General features: G+C 54.0%; 1 protein-coding gene across 2 annotated transcripts in view; it reads right to left on the minus strand.

Annotated features, from left to right (window-relative positions):
- TMEM63C (transmembrane protein 63C) overlaps positions 1 to 16,495 on the minus strand; it is a 48,200-nt gene extending 31,705 nt beyond the window's left edge. The window contains exons 1-2 of one of the 2 annotated variants that reach the window (XM_037031529.1): positions 16,360 to 16,495; positions 273 to 334 (exon numbers count right to left, since the gene is read on the minus strand). The gene's annotated coding sequence lies outside the window, so the exon portion shown is untranslated. Of the gene's footprint in view, positions 1 to 272; positions 338 to 16,359 lie in introns of both variants that reach the window. The other variant, XM_037031530.1, reaches the window with a different exon arrangement.
- Positions 16,496 to 18,667: the final 2,172 nt, after the last annotated feature.

Raw genomic sequence — 18,667 nt, forward strand, 5'->3', positions numbered from 1 at the left:
CTGTAAGTAGAATGCAAACATATAGTGTTTACAGGGAACACAGTATGTTTCAGCAGCCTTCTGCCAGAGGGTCAGAGGAGCAGGGCTGGCATTTTTAGGGTCTCTGGGTGGATGGGGCAGGCATCCAACCTTGTCAGGATGTCGGTCACCTGCAGCAAGAAGCTACCATTCTGCCGGTGGCCACTGGGAGGAGCCCTGGCAGAGGAAGCTGGTGGGGAACTGGGGAGGGAGGAGCACCCTGTGGGTCTGAAAGCCTTGGTGAGACTTCCTACCTGAGTCAGATCTCCAGGGAGGGTCCAATTCAGGGCTGGGAGCTCGCTGGGCTGCCAGGCTGCTGCTGCAATAAATAAATAAGTAAATAAACAAACAAACAAACAAACAAATAAATAAATACAGAGGGGAGACCATGAGACTTAGTCACCCAGGTCATTGCTTGTCTTCTCATTTTCATCGTGGTATCTTGAGGCACCAAAGGTTTGAATTTTGACAAAGCCTAGTTTATCACATTTTCTTTTGTGAACCATACTTTGGTACCGTATCTAAGACATCTTTGCTTGACTCAAGGTCTTAAAAGATTTCCTCCTTAAAATCTTCTAATTTGAACTCCACTGAAGACTATCACCCATTTCGAGTTCATTTTCACGTTTGGCGGGAGCCGGAGTCCGAGCACTCCTTTCCGCACGTGGCTTCCAACCCTCTCTGATCATTTGCTGAATCCTCTGCTTTAACACAAAGCAAACAGTGAGCCACACGCCCGCCCTCAGGTCTGTCTGGGGAGCAGGGCCAAGCCCAGGATGTGGGAGGGCTTGGTGAACTGCTTCATGACCAGGAGGACTGGGACTGTTATTACTATTTGGTTAATACCACGTCCGAGGTGGGGGCCCTGGGCTGTGAAAAGCTCAGTATCCAGCTCTAAGGAGGTTTGAGTTCTGGATGCTGCTCTATCCAGTCAACTCCCCCTCCCTCATTCTTTCTCATTCCAAAAGCTCCCTCCCTCCTTCCCTTCCTTCCTTCCTTCCTTCCTTCCTTCCTTCCTTCCTTCCTTCCTTCCTTCCCTCCTTCCCTTCCTTCCTTCCTCAAAGAAGGATTGAGCACCTACCCCAAGCCAGGCATCCTGCCAGGCTCTGGGGGCCTGAAGACTGGTTCCTGCCCACTCGAGGCCCCTAGAATCCCAGAGGCAGCATGTAGGTGTGAAGGTACCTGCCACTACACACTTTGATAGCCAACCAAGGTAAATAGAGAGAGCCATGGGGAGGAGTCAGAGAAGCCTTTTGCAAGGAAGTGGCCTCCACGCTGAGTGGGGAGCAGGTGCTTGGATTGGCCCAGTGCAGTGGGGAAGTGTGGCAGAGACCCAGAGGGGACAGTGAGCGTGGCGGTGAGGGAAAGTGGGGGTGGATATGTATGGCTAGCAGGTAGGATGCACCACTGATTTGTTCTTTCATTTGTTCACTCATTCATTCATCCCTTCAACAAGACCTCACTGAGATCTACACTTGCCAGGCCCTGCACAGACCCTGGAGGGAGAAACATGAGGTCCTCTTCATGCAGTTCACAGCCTTTGGGATTTGGCAAGAGGATTGCTGTTGCAAGGCCTGGCCCAGGTTGCTGTTCCGCCTGGGAGGACCCCAAGCTACAAGGTGGTGGTGTCTAAGCCCAGAGTGGGGTGGAATTCCCCTGGAGCAGGGTTGGGTTGGCACAGGCTTGCAGCTCACCTGGCTGCCCAGCCTGAAGGGGAGGTGAGGAAAGAGAGACAAGAGAGCCTCACCCCCACCTGACCCCCTCCTCAGCTTTCTAGCAGCAAGCAGAGGCAGTAATGAGGGAGCTTGTTGTCATGGAAACCTAGAACAGCACCTCACCTTTTCTCTTCACCCCTAAACTATGCCTGGACCTTCCTCCCCTTCTAGAGGGAAGGCTAGCTCTTGGGTGTGGAGGAGGGACAGAGCTTTCCGGAGACCAAAGCCCCGGCACTGGAAAGAACGAAACTGAAAATCTGAGTAGGATAAAGGGGCACAGAGCAGAGGCCCCAGTCTGCCTGGTGCAGGGGGCATCCTGGAACTCCTCTCTCTGGCCATGACTTTCATGTCAGAGCACAGGGAGGCTGTTCAGGGCATCAGGGAGATGTGGGCTCTGCGGAGCAGACGGTCTGGGCTTCAGCCCCAGATCCACTGTTGCTAGCTCTGGGTGACGACAGACCGCCAATGACTCCACCTCTCTGAGCCTCAGTTTCCAGCTCTGGGGAGCGGGGGCAAAGGCAGCTGCCTCGAAGGGTCGCTGTGAACATGAGGTAACTCACGCAAAGCCCTCTGCTCTGTCCTGGAGAACTATATGTGCTCAGTCATTAGCCCGGCCTGGACCACTCCTAGTCTTCCACCGACTCCATCCAGGACAGGCAAGGGGAAAGATGAGGAGTGTTGGAAGGCTTACCCAGACGCCACAAACTGCAGCCTGTAGGTGGCGGCTGGCTCTGTTCTTGCTGTGCTTGAAAGCAAATGTCAGCCTTGTTTGGGGGGCCCGAAAGGCCAGCAAGAGGTGGTGCTAACGCTGGTTGGTGAGTCAGGATTCTCAGCTCCCTTCCTCAGCTGCACATCTTATCTGACAGAAGGAGTGCCTGGTCCTCCTCCCTTCCCTGTTCTCCCCCCGTCCCAGCTTTTCTAGTGGCAAAGTTGGAGGCTTAGCAGTCAGCCCTAGGCCTGGATACAGTTTTCCTTGGCAACTGGGCAAAGGCTTTGCAAAGAGCTCACTTTGTCTTTATTACTTCTCCGGCCCATCACTCACACCTGTCCTTCCAGACATGGCCTGATTTCAGCTACTGCTGTCTTAACGAACCAGGCCAGCCAGCCCTTTGTTCCCCACTCCCCATCTCAAGGCCAAGTCCACGGAATGGGGAGCCCATATCCCAGAGCTACAGTGGTCCAGGAAGCCCTAAGGAGGGGGCAATCTTATTAATGGCTGCCATTTATTGAGCACTCACTGTAGCATAAATACTTCCCATTTAAATACTAGCTCATTGAATCCTCACAAGCATCCTAGGGTACTAGAATCATCCCTAGATGAGAGAGAGAATTAAAGCCCAGAGAGGTTAAATAACTTGTCCAAGGTCATGGTACTTGTAAGCAGCAGAGCTGGCTCTTGAACAGAGCCAGTTTGCAAGCCTCTGCTCTGCTACCTGCTGGCCCTGCTGGGCCTCTGCTGGGCTGGCAGTGCTGGGCAGGGGCAGAGGAAGTGGGGGCCTCGCTCAAACCCGAGTCCAGGGATAGAACCCTTCCCAGGCTTGCAGGGCGTTGCAGTGGAAAGTGCTGTGGACGGAGGGATCCAGGAGTGCGGGGCCCTGGGCCACCTGCGTGTCCTTGAGTGGGTACCCTGTCATCACTGGCCTCCTGTCTGTACAAGGGGGGTTTGGTGGTAGGTCTCTGAGGGCCAGGCCGGAGCTAGGATTCCAGGTGTCTCAGAGACACAGTCTGCAGCCACACAGCCTACATTTCTTGGCACTGCCCAAGCTCACTTGCTCCACCATCTCCGTGAGTTCCCAGGAGCTGGCCCATAGGCGCTGCATTTTGATTTGGAGAAGCAATCACTGGAGCCATAGGCCATGTCCTTGGAGAAGCTGCTGTAGATGGGGGCATCCTGCCTTCCCCCGAACCCTGTCCCCACCAAGCGCACAAAGCCAGAGCACCACCCCCCGCTCTGCCCCTCCCCCACCATCTGACCTTCTCAGTCTCTTCAATAATTCATCACCTTTTTGTTAACAACAGGAAAGGTTACTTCCCATGGCTCTGGACCTTGAGAAAACAAACTGGAGTTTCTGTCCATGCGCACATCCTCCCATCTCCCCTTCTGCTCTGGGACTGTCCTTATATCTGCTTCATGCTCTCCCCTCTCAGATCTGGCCCCCCCCCTTCCAGGACATCAGCTCAGTGGCCCAGCTTCATTGTCACTGCTAGGAGGCCGGGTCCTTCAGAGGAGTGGGGGAGGGGAGGAGGTCTTACTGTAGTGAGGGTTCTGGTTAATGTCCTTCCCGGGCCACCATGCCAGCTGGCCTCGAATCTTCTCCCAAGTGTCAGGAAGCCCTTCCTCGCACTGGAGTCTCAACCCCCTCATATCTTCACAGCAAAGAATGGTTTGCCCAACTTAAGGTATGAAGACACTGGGTTGCCAGCAGGCTAAGAGAGTTGATGGAGGTGGGAGAGAGTGGATTCGGGATCAGAACTAGGGTTTTCCAGCTCCTCCTGCAGTGCTCTCAGGCTTGGATTGGTGACACCGCAGCCTGGGGTGGGGATCAGGGCACTGGAACCACCTGGAGAGTGTTCGGTAGATGCAGATGCTCACGCCCCTCTCCAGACTTAAAGAATGAGAATCTTTAGTCAACTCTTAGGTGCAGCCAACACAGAGAAACACCAGCTTAAGGTTTTCAGGGTTATTTGCATCTAACTAAGGAGTTCTTGCAGATCTGAAATGTCTTCTGACCCCGACAAATAGGAGGGAGAATGAGGAGATTTGGGGGGAATCCAGTTGCAGTGGGCAAGCTCACGAGACCCACCCTACAGCCTCCTCTCAGGAGATCCCCCTCCCCCTCCCAGGTCACTCTGAGTCTGTGGAAAGTCAGCTGGAGATCTAGAGAGGCCCACACCACCTCCTCACGTCAACCCCAAGCTTGCATGTCTCCCTGTGCCAGAGGTCACTGGCATGACCACTTCCTCCTAGGGCACCATGCCTGCCCTCTGTTCCGTCCCCATGTCTCAGAGCTGCGTGCCCTGCCCTGCCTGAGCTGGAGCTACTTCCTCTTGGGCTAGGCTGAGACCTTGGCCTCGTTATTACTTACAGTGTGTGGGTCAGCCCAAATCCTACTCCCCGAAGCCTTCCTCAGGTGAGCGGCCCAGTCTGTGCCTTGTCCCCACCTGTTTTACACAGCTGACCTTGGCTACCACTGCCTGGCACTCTTCTCTCATTTTTCTCTTGACACACACGAGCAGCCAGTTCCCCAGCAAGTCTCTGGATGCCTTGAGGACAGGGCTCATGCCACTGTGGTTCCCCCACAATGACCAGCATGCAGGCAGTAGGCCTCAATGAAAGAGGGACAGCCCAAACCAGGGCTACACTCAGGAGCAGGAAATAATACAATCTGGGTGCGTGGCACACATTTGCACACACACATTTTTGCCTCCCTGCAGAACACCGCTGGTCGCCAAGCCTTGCTCCCAGGTCAGAGTGCAGAGTGACAGGAACATGTGATGTGGGCTCAGGAGACTGGGTGTACATCTGGATCTGTTGTTTATTAACTGCGACTTAACCCCTTCTGCTCAGTTTTCTCTTCTGTGAAATGGGTTTAACTGTGTCCATCCTGCCTGCACCGGGGCGTCTGTGAGAGTAAAGCATATGGTGCGTGGAGACGTTCTTGCAAACTCAGAGTACCACAAACGGTGTTTGTTGCCTTTGCTATCTTCTTCCTGGGACTGGGGTCAGCCTTCTGTCAGAAGCCTCACATGGCCCCCTCAGCCACCCCTGAAGCCCCAGCAGAAGGTGAATGGGGTTCCACCTTACCATCTGGTCCTCTAAAATAATAAGGCAGCCAGCCTGCCATCAAGACCAGCAGAAGGATGCTCAGCACCACGGACAGCACCACATTGCTGCTGCTGCTGCTGCTGCTTCTGTTTGCCAGGGTTCTGTGGGCCAGCGGGGGCCCGGCAGCACCCGCTGATGCCCCTGGCCCAGTAACTGCTAACATCTATTGAAAGATTTCTTTGCTCCAGGTACTGTGCCAACTTTCTTAATGCACCTATCGGATTCCATGTTGGATCTAGTCAACAGCCTCGAAGCACCCATCCTCATTTCTTTCTAGGGCGCCTTCCTCTACTGCCGAAGCTAGAAAGCTAAAAACTGCATTTCCAACATTTCCTTGCAGCAGGGGTTCTGAATACAGATCAGGTTCCCTCAGTCAGATGCACTGGAGATAGCTTTACAGGGAGGAAGAGAGGAGGAAGCCACCTTCCTGTTGCTTGGGCTGTGTTCAGCCGACAAGCAATGCTGGGAGGAAGAGGTTCTGTGCAGCAGATCAATGCCCAGTCTGTGGACCCTGGAGGGCCGGGATGGGGTGAGCAGTGAGGGGCAGCAACGGTGCAGGCTGCAGAGGCTCTCTGGTCTCTGGCTTGCAGGTGAGGCTCCGGTCGTCCTGTCCTGGCTGTGGCTGACGAGCAGTTTGTCTGGTGGGTCAGTTCTGCTCTGTTCTGAAGACCAGATGTCAACACTTCCGATGATTTTGTGAGCACACAATTCCCCGCATTTAACTCTGTTTTGTTTAAAGTTTCTAGAGTGGCCTTTGCTTCCTATACAAGGAATAGACAGGCTCTGTTATCATCCTGTCTTACAGATAAGGAATCTCGGGCACCGAGAGGTTGAGTGACTAGTCCAGGTCCAGCAGGCCGGTGAACAGGCCTGAACCCAGAACAATGGACTCCCCAAATCCCTCCAGGCACGATGCTGCCACACTGAAGACCAAAGCTAAATGGAGAAAAGTCAAGGCCAACAGGAAATTCCGAGGACACACTCCAGGCCTGAGTGGGCACAACCCCTGAGGAGGCCTCAGAAGGAGGTGGAGAGGACGTGGTCACCGCCAAAAGCTGGGAGTGGTACCGGGTGCCTTCTCATGGACACCCCACTGACCACCACTGATGCCTCACAAGCAAGTTAACAGGGAGCAGCCTAAGAGGTGGGTGTCAGTATCCCCACTTTACAGGTAGAGAAACTGAGGCTCACAGAGGTTAAGTAACTGGCCGAAAGTCATGTAACTGGAGAGAGACAGAGGCAGGACTGAGATCTAAGTGTCTGGCTCCATGACATCATGGGTTTTTTGCAGCACCACTGGGGACAGAGCTGCTCTGCCCACTCCGAGGGGCTGCGTCTCTGGGGTACAGGAAGACAGCCTCACCAGATCTGTGCTGCGTCGGAGGGGCTTCACCAGCAGGAGGAAAGGCTGCAGAGGGCAGTGGGAGCTGGAGTGCAGCCAGGGGAGAAGGCGGCCATCTGGTCCTGGGCTGGCAGCTGGGAGTGAAGGCTTCCCCCTCACCCTGCTCACCCTTGGACCCCTCTTTTGGCTGAGAAGTTTCCTCTCCTTGCCCTGAAGACCCTGCACCCTGAGCCAGGGGTTCATGTCTTTCTGCCCACGGCCCCGAGCCAGCAAGTGGCCATCACATTGTCCAGATGGGGCCAGAGGCAGGAGGGAGAGGTAGCTGTGGGGATGCCATCAATATCCAGGCCCCCAGGGAGCTGGTCAGTGACTTGGAGATGCCAAGGGGAGAAGGGGTGACTCCCTGCTTGTGCTAAAAAAGACAAAAAGTCAAAGCAGCAAGATATAATGCTGCTACACTAGATGATCTCAATTCTAATTTTTTTTAAAAGGGAAAGAATAAAAAACAAAATTATGCCTGTAGAAAAAAAAGACCATTTATGTCTGAGCAGTGGGCTTGTGGTCTTTTAATAACTTTTTGTGAATTGGAAAAAGTATTTAATATGAGCATGCATTATTTTTTTTATGAGAAAAAGTTATATTTAGAAAGGAAGGCTTTGATATTTCAAGGCATGTATATGATCATCTTTCCTTCCTTCTTTTGCATCAAATCTTTCTTGCCTCTTCAAGTGCCCTCACTCTGATCGGCTCCCAGGCAAGCTTGTCGATGGGGTGGAGGGAGCGGAGGGGCCCTGTGGTTTCTGTACAGGCTGCTTCCTCAGAAAGATTCAAGGCCTGAATCCAATGCCACCTCCCCCCTACCCCACAGGGTCTAGCTGGGCCAGATGCAGGAAGATCAAGCCTTGAACTTGTACCATGTGGGCCAAGGTAACCACCAGACCCCTGGGAGCCTGCCCAGAAGCCGGAGGCACCCTCCCCCTCCCTCCCACATCGATAACTCCCCCTGGCAGATGTGGTGTGGTGCTGACCCCAGCACCAAGGCCCAGATGCAGTGATCAGGGAGGGGGTTCTGTGCCCCGACTCAGCACAGCTCTCAGTTGGGTAAGGGGGGCATCCTGCCCCGGTGTAGCATTTAAATGTGGGTCCCTAGGGAGAGCTAGACTCCTTGGGTCCAAATCCTGCCTCTGCTATTTACTAACTACGTGTCTTTGGGCAAGTCTCTTAGGCCACACCCCGGTTTCCCAATCTGTGAAATGGACATGTGAAGAGCACCTCCCTCATTGGGTGAATGTGAGGATGACATGAACCAATTCACATGAGACACCTAGAGCAGCGCCCGCAGTTGGCTGGCTCAGTGCGGCTAAGGATTGTTTTCCTTGTTAGTACCTAGAACTTTGCTGTTTATTTATGGGATGACGTAGCAAAAGGCCGACTCCCCGGTGGATGGAGAGCTCCTGGATGACAGGGGCCATGGCTGAGCTTGTTCATTTTCCTGCGTGCTGGGCAGAATGCAGTGCTTCACAGTTGTTGAAGAAGGGGGTGATGGGCAGTGGGGCCGGGGTGGCGCTCACTCTGCTCCCCTGGTCTCAAAGCCCTCAAACCTGGACTGCTGTGCCTGGAGGGGCCATACAAACCCTTCAACCTGAGCCCCTCCTCCCACCTATGAGCAAAGCTTGCTGCCAGCCACCATTCCCTTGGCTTCCCATCACGCAGTGAGGGGGCAGCCCTGCCCACCTCTGTCTCTGTCCCAACCCCTCCCCCGGGACTCTGCTCAACAGTGCATTGAGGGCAATTTTGGACAGAGGCAGCCGTTTCTGTCTTGATTTAGAAAAAGAAATGTGGCAAGTGTTGTGGAGCAAATGCATTCCCACCAGACCCGAATGACACTGAGGCAGTTCAACCCTGAGTTACTGCGGTAATTCCTGTCTCCGTGGTAACAAGTCTAGACTAAGCCTTCCGCTAGCAAAGACCCGGCAAAGGGCTCATGGGCAGCAGCTCCCCCCACATCCTGCAGAGCTATTCTCTCCCCAGCCTCTTCCCTGCCAATTCCCCCTCCGGAGTTCCCAGTGGGTGGAGAGGGGAGGGCAGGGGAGAGGAGACGCAGTCATGGCAGAGGCCCCCATGGAGCGCAGACCCAGCCCCAGTGAGAGAGCCGGGATGAAGGCGCCCTGCAGCAGGAGCAAGCAGGCAGGATGCTGTTGGGTGCCATGCCACCCCGGCAACTCCTGCCACTCGGATGGGCTCCAGCAGATGGTGCCACCAGCCCAGGGTGAGAGAGACACCCAGGCCCTAAAGGCAGGACGTGGAGTCCTAACCCACACCCACCCAACCAGCGGTGGATGGTTTGTTCAGGTGTGGATGGAAGCAGCCTTAATTGAACACTCTCTGTGTGTCCGCATTGGGCCAGGAAGTGGAGAGGAGAGAACAGAACAGAGAGATCTGCCCTTGGTGAGAGCACAGTTGGGTGGGGGACACCCGAACCCGAACAATGGGAAGGCGGCCAATCAGAACAAAGAGTAACAGATGGCTGTTTAGTGAAGCAAGCAAGATGCGGGCGGGCGGCACTCAGAGAAGGCCACCTCCTGTGAGCTGCCTGCGCCTGGCTTTTCTCTGGGAGGAGACCCCAGAAGCTCCTGACTGTGGGTGCCTTCTGGGGGAGAAGGTGAGGGCCGAGGCAGGTGAGGGCAGAGGCAGGGGGAGGGTGACTGACTTCCATTATGCTCTTTTCTACTGTCTGAAGTCTGTACTGTGTGCATATTGAAGCAAGGCAAACAAAACCAAAAAAGCAAAAGAAAAGCAGCACCATGTGACAGGTGCTATAACAGGGTGTGACCTACTTTGTGCTGGGCCTAGAGGAGGCGTGAGCTGCTCTGACACTGGGGGACTCCCCTCCCCTCAAGGTCTGAGACTCTCAACTGCCAGGGGTGTGTGTATGTGTGTGTCCGTCCCTCTGTTTCTGTACCTGTGCAGTTTGGGATGTGTAGCCCTATCGGACTGAATAGTGTTCCTCCAAAATTCACGCCCACCTGGAGCCACAGAATATGACTTTATTGATGTAACTATGTGTGGTGATGGGTGTTAGCGGAGTTTACCGTGGTGTCATTTTGCAATATACATATCAAATCATTATGTTGTACACTTGAAACTAATATTATGTTATGTCAATTATACCTCAATTAATATACACGTATACATATAGCCTGATTTAGAAATGGGTTCTCTGCAGATATAATTACTTACAATGAAGTCGTATGAGAGTAGGGTGGGCCCTGAATGGCCAGTGTCCTTTTAAGAAGGACGCTTGGAGCCTTGGCTGGTGTAGCTCAGTGGATTGAGCACAGGCCTGTCAACCAAAGGATCGCAGTTCAATTCCCAGTCAGAGCACATGTCTGGGTTGCAGGCCAGTTCCCAGCAAGGGACACATGAGAGGAAACCACACACTGATATTTCTCTCCCTCTCTCCTTCCCTTACCTCCTGAAGAAAAATAAAGAAAGTCTTTAACTAAAAAAAGAGAAGGATACTTGAAGACACACAGAGAGGAAAGCCCCTGAAGACAGAGGCAGTGCCTGGAGTGAGGCAGCCACACCCCCACGAACTCCAAGGGCTGCCAGCAGCCACCAGAAGCGAGTGGAAGGAAGGAAGGATGCTTCTTCTCTAGACCTGCAGAGGGAGCATGGCCCTGCCAACACCTTCATTTCAGGCTTCCAGCTTCCAGAACTCTGACAGAATGGATTTCTGCTGCTTGACATCACCCAGCTGATGGTAGTTTGTTACAGCTGCCCAAGCACATGAACACATGGGTCTATGCATTCATGGTTTGTGTGCTTTGATGTGTGTGTATCAGTGTGTTTTGTCTGTGTATGTTTCAGGGGTATTTGGGTGTGCTTGGGAATGTGTTTGTGACTATAATTTGGGTTTTGGGTGCTTATGTGTGTTTTGGGGTGCATGTCTGCTTACATGTTCATATAGGTGCATGTTGAGTTGGATCTGTGCATACATTTGTGTGTGTCTGCATATTTGTGTGTGCTGATGTGTATGAGAGCAAATGTGTATGTAGACAAAAGTCTCTAGGGTCTCTCTTGCCCCTCACGTTCCAGAAGCCCGCCCTGGGGCTCCTGCTGTAGGGGCTGGCCTTGAGGAATGCCGGCCAGTGGCAGTGGGGGTGGGGAGACTAGCATCACACCCATGTTGGAGCGGGGACCCCTCAGATCTAGGGCCATCTGAGAAAGGGGAGGTCTACGGGGAGAGTGTTCCCCATGACACCTGCCCTATCAGCAAAAGGGTGTCAAGCTCAGGAGTGTGGGTCCAGCAGGAGCCTCGCTCTGGGGCTGCAGTGGCCAGCCTTCTCGGAAGCCTTCAGCACAACAGAAACTGCCTAAAGGGACTCTACCTCCCGTGAACAGAGTTACTTTGAAACATTAGAGCCGCAGTGCATCATCAGCACCACCTGGAGGGCTTGCTAAACAGGCTGCCTGGCCCACCCCAGAGCCTCTGAGGCAGTGGGTCTGGGGAGGAACCTGAGAGCTCGCACCTCTGATGAGTTCCTGGGTGATGCCGACATTGCTCAGTGTGGGTACCCTGGCCTTTCAGGGCAGACCCAATTCCACTCTCGCAGCCCATGTTTCCCAGCTGCCACATGCCACTCAGGAAATCGTTTATTCCGCAAAATGACGGGCCAGACTCTGTTTTCTGCACTCAAAGCACTTCTGGTCTAGGCGTAAGATTCTAGTGGGTGCACAGACCCCCAAAGACACCATGACAGACTTGCATTAGTGCCCTCCAGAGGCCTGGTGAGGGAGTGCAGGGAGCACAGCAGAGGAGTGCCTGCCTGAGTCCTGGGCGATCTGGAAAGGCTACCTGGAGGAGGTGCTAGCCAAGGCAGCTCTGAAAGGCTGGATAGCAGTAGTCACATTAATTGAAGGCTTCCCGCTAGGCACTGTGCTCAGACTCTGCAAGCTGAGCTCTTTTAATCCTCACAAAACCCCCAAGATGGGAACTACATGGCTGAAGGAGATTTGAGCCCAGGCAGTCTGCTTCCAGCAACCACGTTCCCAGCTCTGAGCGCAGGTGGGGCTTCCCTCGTGAAAAAGGAGCCGCCACGTGGAGGCCAGGGGAAGGACATTCCAGGGGGAGACTGCGCAGGCACGGAAGCAGAAGAGGAGGTGGACTCAGATAGTGTTAAGGCTTTTCCCGGAGTGCGGGTCCCCTAGCTGAGAAGAGAGGGACACCAGGCTCTGGTCCCATCTGTCTAAAAGGGGCAGGAATCCTGGCTGCCAAGCATGGGGGTGGGGCAATTGGAGAGAGACGGGGTGGGGGGGGCCCTCTCTGTGAGCTCAGCTGCTCCAGTGACGGGTGGCAGCCAGATGGCAGAGGCTGCCAGTCTGGCTCACACGGCTTCCCAGGGCCCATGGGGCAGAGAGCCCGGGACCTGAGGGGCTGGGAATCACAGTGCTGCAGTGGCAGGGCCCTCTGTGGCTTTGCTTGTACAGAGCTTAGCTCTGAAGATGTGCTGAGGGGTGACTGGCTAGCACAAGCCCTGTGACCTGTGGTGGCCCTCACACTTTGGCGCCCCCAGGCAGTCTCTGTGTAGGGGTCACTGGGCACCTCAACTAGGGCACAAGTCTTCAGGACAGGGGCCGTCCTCATGATGACCTTGCTCCTGTTCCTTGGGTTTGGGAGGGTCAGAAAGTCACTGATTCATGCTGAATGAGGACTCAGATAGAGACCTGAATTCAGAGGATGGAACCAGAGGAAATGAGCTCCAGCTGCAGCAAGAGGTATTCTAGTTAGACACAAGGAAGCACTGACCTGAGATGCTGAGGAGAGTAGTAGCTATTCTGGGGGAGACCCACCCTTCTGTCTCTGGCAGCCTGTCTCTTGGGAGAAAACTTGGAGGGCGTTTCTCTCTCCTTTTCTTTAGCTCCTTCACTGAATCTCACCTGCATTTTAGTTCCCTCTCCCCTTTCCTGCTGGCCTCCCACTTATGCCTCTTTGTCTGAGTGGGCCAGAGGCTCCCCCAACCCCTGCCTGTTTCTGTGTCGCTGGGGGCCTTCGAGCTCAGACACCCCCAGTTCCGCCAGTGTTTGCCGAGCCCTCCATCTGCTGGGGGTGACAGACCTCCGGGCCCTGTCCAGGGCACTTCCAACCAAGCGGAGAGATCGGTAGAACCCGCGCCTCCACCCAAGGCAGAGGAAGGGCCATGCGGTGAGAAAGGTGCAGGCCAAGGTGCCGGGGCTCAGAGACCCAGGCCCCAGGGGTCCAGGGGAGACTTCAGAGAGGGGCAGGTGGTTCTCTGTGGGCCGACAGAAACCAGTGGGAGCAAGCCAAGGGGACCATGAGTGGAGGAGGGAAGCCCAGGGTGGAATAATCCAGACAGGGCGTGTTGACTGGCTTGGCTGCCGAGGTGGGGTGAGACGGACCTGGTGAGACAACAGGCAGATGGGGGCCAGCCCATGGGGTCCTGGATCTCAGGCTGACTGATTTGCACTTAATTTGTAGGTTTCGGAGGAAGGGCATGACATCTGAGCTGGGACTAAAAAGGCTTCCATATTTTGCCCCTTCCCTGGGATCTCATAAAGAGGCACCTGGCCCTGACTGGGAGCCTACGGGCTTTTTAGGGGTCCCTCAGGGGAGTAGATGACTGGCATGTCAAATGTTACCTTCCTGTGAGCCCTGGGCTAATGATCCTGTGTACTAAGCTCCCCACGCACTCCCCAAACCCCCTTTCTTTCCGTTCCAGTGCTTGTGCTGCCTTCCAACACACTTCGTCCGTACTTCATGCTGCTTACCATCCCCTTCCCCCCGCATCAGAATGCAGGCCCCACGAGGCAGGGCCCGCGTCTGTTTTGCTTGCTGCTGAATGTTCCAGTGCCTAGCACAGTGCCTAGAATCTCAACAAACTCACTCCTTTGTTGAATGAATCAAGAGAAAAATACCACCCTGCCCGAACCAGCAGGGTCTGTCACTTTACTTTTGGCTTCCTGAGCTTGGCATCACCCGAGTGGAAAAATCTCTGAGAAATCAGACAGAACTCCGCTTTGCCCCTGCTGCGCCTCTCACACTTGCCAGGAGTCTGGGAAGATTTGGAGTGCTCCTCTGCCCCTCCTCTGCCAAAACACCAGCACTTTCCTTAATCTTGGAATGGAGGCCAGGCAAGGAAAATTTCAGCTAAGGGAAGCAAGGAGCTGCCAGCCCCGCCTGGCAGCCTGGAGAACCGACTCTGACGGACCGATCCAAATATCTGCAAGTCACCGAAGGCCCACCCCACGGGGGCCTGTACAAGTGCTGTCAGCATTCATTTCATTCCCACAAATGTGGGGGTTACTCTCCCACTTTACAGATGGAAAAATGAAGGCTCAGAGGAGCTAACCGACATGGCCCCGTTCTCTCCACCAGGTGAGGAGTCCTGTTTTGAACACAGGCCTTCCTACCCCCACTCAGTGCTCCTTCCTCCATGGCACGTGGCCTCCCTTCTGCTGGAGAAGCAGCTGAGACGGAGGGCATGAAGCTTGCTGTGGTCTCTGTCCAAGGCCCCAGATCACTGGGGTCTCTGCAGGCCTCAGCCTTCCCACCTGAGCTATGGGGGCTGAGGTTTCGGCCACTGCCAAGGGATGAATGAGGACAATGCTGTCTCATCTGCCACCTGGTCTGAACTCATCGGGGACTGTGAGTTACAACTGTGGTCACTGCCCATTCTGGCCTGGGCCCAGGCATCTGTCCTGGCTCTGATGTGAACCCTGAGGGCTGGAGTTCAAAACAGGGCTCCCTGGAGTTGAAGCCCCAGCAGATACAAGGGGAACCAAACTGCCCCTGGTTCGGAGGGCAGAGGCAGCACCTGGCCTCCAGGGCTGTCACAGCTGGGCCACACCCTAGGGGGGAAGAAGAGCTTGGACCAAGCTCCCGGCTGTGGGGCTGCGGGCGGTTATACTTCCGTTCCTGTGTGCCTCAGGGTCTCAGTTTTCCCACCTTGAGAATGGAAACTCTCTCAGCAGATGTTAATTATTCCCTATTACTATTCCCCAGGAAAATGAACATTTCTGTCTTTGAGACCCCAAAGGGCAGGTTAGAGAAGAGGCACTCAGTACCCAGTAGGGAGCCATGGATGGTTTTAGAGCAGCGGACCTGACCACACTGTGCTTTAGGGAGGCTATCTGGTCACTAGGGTATGGACGGGGAGAAGAGGCTTTATAAACACAGAACTTGCTTGTTAAGCACTCAGTAGGTGCTAGATGTGGTTTCAAGCACTTTATAGGTGGTAACTTTAACCTTCACGGTACCCGAGGGCATGGTGGTTATCCCCATTTTACAGATGAAAAGACTGACCTAGGTAGAGATGACAAGGCTAGAAGGTGGCAGAACTGGGAATCGAACCCACCTGACTCCCGAGCCTGAGTTCTTTACCACTATTCGATGCTGTCTCCCATGGTAACCTAGGCTGCAGGGACCAGGGTTCAGAACAGGGCTGGGTGATGGGCTTGGCCAGAGGGACGAAAGTGACACGCTCCCTGTGACTGAGGCCCCTGGCCCCGGAGAGCTCTCGAACCTCTGGGCCAAGGAATTATATGGGAGATGCGCACATCAAGTACTGTGATCTGCACAGAAAAGAGCCATATCTGAGATTACTTTTATTGGTAATAATGCCACTTGCAATGTTCTTGGTCAACAGCCCACACAGGGTAACTTCTTTCACGGAAAAGAGATTTTAGAGATAGTCTCAGATAAAGAAATCATATTACAGTTATTGCTTCTCCTCACTAGCAGAGGCTGCAGGGGCAGAGTGGGAGTGTGGGATGGGGGGCGGGAGGCGGGTGCTGAGGCTGCCGGCCCCCCGGATGGGGAGGAAGCAGCTGAACCCGGAAGGGCTGCCTGAGACCCAGGGCTTCCTCTGCTGTTCTGATGAGATCACCGCTGCCTCCTCTGAGCTGTTCGGTCACAACATTTTAAATGACACTATGGATATAAGTAATGCTTGAGAAGTGAAATGAGACCGAGGTTGGACGGTATTGCTAAGATCCCTCCTGGCTCTAACAATCTATGAAGACACCATTTGTCATAGCCCTTTCTCAAGGAAAAAGTGCCGAGAGGCAGGAAACCCTCCAAGCAGCCACGACTGGCTGGGTTCTGGGCCTGTCCCAAACTGCAGCCAGCTGGACAAGAGCCCTCGGGGGACCCAGATAGCAGCGCAGCCATGGGGTGTATCTCTGGAGGACAGAGCCTTCTAAAACCAAAGCCTTCGGCGCCCTTCTCAGGCCTTGGGCGCCAGGGTCATCTGGGCTAGCGTCCTTTAGAGATGGGACTGGGCCTTCCTGCCCCCTCAGGTTGTGGGCATAAGGGGCTTTGTGCGGGTCGTCGCCCAAGCACTGACTGCAGAGCCACAGGCCCTGTTTTGCAGGCTTGAGGAAGCAGCTGGTGCAAGGGGCTTAGCCCTGCTGAATGGGAAGACGGCAAGAGCACCTACCTGGGCAGCAGGTGAGGTCTGGGGCTTAGGCAGAGGAGCTGTCACTGGCAGTCCCTCCTCTTGCTCTGTTGTCAGGTGCTTGGGAGTGGCCCAGCCACAGCCCTGCTCGACCGCTGACCACAAAGGCGGCTGGTCCGAGGCTGAGGCACAGGGACAGTGAAGTGCTGTCAGTGCAGGCGGGCAGGGATCCCAGTCCCACGGGGCCTCCCGAGGCTCCTCCCCCGCCCGACAGGCCAGGCCCGTCCAGGCCCAACATGCTGGTCAGCATCTTCCTCCAAGGCTTTGGGGGAGCTCTAGTGGGGTGAAGGGCACCCCAGATGCAGCTACGACTCTCAGTCTTCCCCCCACCTCCACACCCAGCTGCCCACCCTGGGGTGAGTGAGAGGGGGCCATCCTTCATCTCAGCTGAGCAGGGGCCGGAGGGGAGGGGTCCAGGGAGGGAGCACTGCCTTGGGAGTCCCAGCCTCTAGGTCTCTCTGCCACTTCCACTGGAGCACCCCACTTTCCCTCGCCGGGGCGGGGGACTTCAGCCTAGAAACACGGACTCCGCCAGCAGGACTGAGCTTGGGATATCAGAGGGGTCCAGAACCACCAGGTGACTCAGGTAGGCCTTCAGGATCAGTTGGTGGGGACGCTGCTAAAGTGCAGGTCTAAGGACCCTACCCTAGCCCACGAAATCAGACTCTTCAGGAAGGAGCCCGGGAATCTGCATTTTAACAGTTCCCCATGTGGATGCACATGGAATAAGACTCAGACTCGCTGGACTACTGCTGGGAAAAGGTCAAGTCCAAGGAGGAAGCTCTGATCACATGTACCAAGGGGTCATCAGTCCCTCTCCTGAGAACAGCAGCATAGAAGCCCGGTCTCGTTTTTCTTATGGACAAAACAGAGACTGGACGCTGCCTCCTGGGCCCTCCCACATGTGAACTTTCACTGGGAGAACCGGGGGAACACTGAGCGAAGAATTCGAGAAGGAAGTCCACGGTGAGGCATTTTAAACAGTATTCTCCCTTGTAACTAGGCTCTTCTTAAATGTTCTTTTTAAATCCGGAGGATAACACACTTGTAGGGAAAAAATCAAACCACTCAAAATAACCCACAAGGAAAAGTCCGCCTGCTCTCCCGCCTTCCGCTCCGCTCCCAAGCATGCTCACTGCCAAGCTTCTCCTTTAAGTTTTCGTCAAACACTTTCCCACCAATACTGGCCAATATACACATCTATGCCTGCATTTTCATTTTAAACCCAACCGGGAACACCTTCCCGGCACTTGGTCCCTGTTTCGTCAGGCAATGTACAGCACACGCCCCGGCGGAGCAATACAGGTCATTCCTGGAGTGACGGACGTGCAGCGCTGCACCGGAGGGGGCGCCCTGATTTACGTGAATCGACCCTTTGATGCAGGTTTTGGTGGTTTCTACAACTTCTCTGCACAAACAGAGCTGCAATGATCACCTTTGACTACATATCTTTGCAAGTGTGTGTGAGGTTAGCTGCAGAATAAATCCTGGGCGAGGGGGTCAAAGGTTAGGTGTATCTAATATTCTGATAGGTGTTGCCGAATGGCCTTCCCAAGAGGGTGAACCAGTCGGCGATGCCCAGCCCCACGTGAGTGCCTGTTGCCCACCGCTCTCAACATCACTGCCTCGTTCCCAGATGTTTGAATGTTCTCAATACGAGAGATGAAAAGTGATATCATGTTTCAATGCGTAATTCTTAATTATCAGAAAGGGCAGATATTATGTTCATGTTTATCGATTGCTTGGCTTTTGCATTTATTCTTCTGTGTATATCTTTTCTCATTTACCTTACTGATTGTGGGGCTTTTTTTTTTTAATTAAGGCAGCTGACTTTTTCTCTTATGTATCACAAAATGTCATTTGTCTCTTTTTAAAAAGATTTTATTTATTTTTAGAGAAAGGGGAACAGAGGGAGGAAGTGAGTGAGAGAAACATCAAAGTGTGGTTGCCTCTTGTGCACTCCCAGCAGGGGACCTGGCCCACAACCCAGGCATGTGCCTTGGCTGGGATTCGAACCAGAGACCCTTTTGTTCACAGGCCAGCACTCAATCCACTGAGCTGCACCAGCCAGGGCTCATTTGTCTCTTTTTAAATGTTATTGATGGCCTCCTTTGCTTACAGAAATTTCAGTTTTTTCCGTAGTCAAGTACTCCCTACTACAGGATCCTAAAAATATTTCTCATGTCTTTCAATAGTATGGTTAGGGTTTCTTTCTTCTTTCATTTTAATTTTTTCTCCTTTTAATCTTCCTAGAATTTACTATGGTATAAGGAGTGTGGTAGGGTTTAGC

Source organism: Sturnira hondurensis, unplaced genomic scaffold (genome assembly GCF_014824575.4).
Source record: "Sturnira hondurensis isolate 20B ecotype Veracruz unplaced genomic scaffold, ASM1482457v3 Scaffold0021143, whole genome shotgun sequence".
NCBI lineage: Eukaryota > Metazoa > Chordata > Mammalia > Chiroptera > Phyllostomidae > Sturnira > Sturnira hondurensis.